We start from the raw sequence: 2,139 nt of genomic DNA on the forward strand, positions 1-2,139 counted from the left end.
ACAAAATTTGTTTATTTATTTAATTATTTAATAATTATTTAATTTATTTAATAAGCTCTGCAAGCAGCGCTCTTCGAAAACAAATTTATGAATATGTTACTGGAATAAATGCAATTATTTAAAAGGAGGACAGTATTCGGACAAAAGGAGGATGTAGAAAAAATATTGAAAAAGGAGGACATGTCCTCCTTTAGGATACCATATGGTAACCCTAACCAAGGGGTGGTCACTCTAAACACTTATTTTGCGCCAATTTTTTTCTCAGTGTGCCACAGCTGTACCGACAGGGCCGAGAAGCCACTGAACTGATTTTTCTTTGCTTGTGAATAATGCTTTGTTTGGAAACCCGGTATTTTAAAAGCTCTTGTTTTTGTTTTGTTTTTCAATGTTTACAAAACGACACGGACTCCAGTTGGGACTACACATTGGAAGCAGCCGTCTCCAAGGATGCCTGCAACGGACAAGCCCCGTTTCTACACGATCCTACCATCTTCGGCGGAAAGCCGACCCCGTACAACGTACAACCATAGAGGTAGCTCTAAGACCAGAAGGTCCCGAATAAACGTGTTCAACTTTTTGGCTCAGCTCTGGTACTATCTTCGGTCCAAGCTAATCGATTCACCCCTCGAAACATAGCAAAATCCACTAACCCCTCATTTTATCTGTCAAATTCGGCGGAGAATGTCGGCGGAGCAAACGGATTAGCACCGAATTTTTCACCGCCCGAGTCTCATCCGTCGGAAAACTGGAAACCAACACCGGCCGGAACACACGTCGGACTGATGAAGGACGCTCCGCTGACCCGAAATGGACCTGCCAACTTTTTTCAACCGGCACAGCAACAGGGCGCAGTGATGATGGCCTACGGACTCGATAACAACACAGCCAACACCCATAAGCTGTTAAATCTGTTCTGCCTATACGAAAATGTTGTCAGGATAAAGTTCCTGAAGAGCAAAGAGGGTACCACCATGATCAGATGGGAGACGCCATCGCAGTCGAACCAGTCGAACGCAGCATCCAGCACTTGAACAAAATTTCCAATCGGAAATGATGGTAGCAACATTCAGATTGCATTTTCCACGCAGAACTACTTGTTAGAGTCCACCAACCCCTACACCCTGCCGGACAATTTGATCAGCTTCAAGGACTACAGCGCCTCGAAGAACAATCGCTTCCTTTCGTTGACCCAGGCCAGCAAAAATCGCATTCTGCCACCGAGCAAGATTCGCCACTTCTTCAATATCCCACCCATTATATCCGAGGATCTGCTGCTGACTGCATTCACCACCAAGGACTGCCACCCGTCGCAAGTGCGAATGTTCCCGCTGAAATCGGAACGTTCCTCCTTCGGATTGGTCGAGCTCCCGAGCGTAGCCCTGGTGGTGAACGCCATCATGAAGTGCAACCACAGCGCGATCGATCACAAAGGCACACAATTCCCGTTCGTTATGAAGCTGTGTTTCTCCTCGCCCAAGACGATGAACGGTGCGTGGAGCAATGAGAACATCGAAAACATGGGCATGGGCATGGTACCAGCACCTTGCAACCCAATGTCGGCAGCGGCTGCGACAGCCTCCGTCGTCGCAGCAGCGTCCGGTGGTGTGACGCCCATCCGCAAATCCGAACACGATGAACCAATGTAAGATGGAGTCCATGTCCTCAGAGCGAAAGCAAAAGCAACGACGTAACTCGTTCGTCAGCTCTCACCCCACCATCAACGATCATCATCGTCATTGTCAGCACCATACAAGGCCACACATACAATCCCCCCCATGTAATGTCCTTTCCAATTCGATTCGAGACTACTTGAAGGGAGAAAACATTGAAACAATATCAAAGCTAAATTTAAGGCACAGTCCAACGTCCGTCAAGACATAACCTAAATAGTGACGGCTACACAAATTAGCGATGTAGCTCCCACGGCTGTGGCTGCTTCCAATGCTACTGCTGCTTTAGTTGCTGGTCCGTTTCGTCTAAAATTCGTCAAAAGCATGTTGTAGGAGACGGACCAGCAGCAGCATTAGAAGCAGCCGCAGCCGTGGGAGCTGCATCCCTAGTTCATGTAGTCGTGGCCGGAAACCTCGGTGGTAACAGGAGTGAAACATGGTGGAGAAAGGTAGATGGACACATACTAAT

The 2,139-nt window shown here is 47.6% G+C and overlaps 1 pseudogene; it reads left to right on the forward strand.

Moving 5' to 3' along the window:
- Window positions 1-782: 782 nt before the first annotated feature.
- On the forward strand, window positions 783-1,646 carry LOC135705216 (heterogeneous nuclear ribonucleoprotein L-like; annotated as a pseudogene).
- Window positions 1,647-2,139: the final 493 nt, after the last annotated feature.

Source organism: Ochlerotatus camptorhynchus, unplaced genomic scaffold (genome assembly GCF_037179485.1).
Source record: "Ochlerotatus camptorhynchus isolate MF236.1 unplaced genomic scaffold, CSIRO-AGI_Acam_v1.1 ptg000261l, whole genome shotgun sequence".
Lineage (NCBI taxonomy): Eukaryota > Metazoa > Arthropoda > Insecta > Diptera > Culicidae > Ochlerotatus > Ochlerotatus camptorhynchus.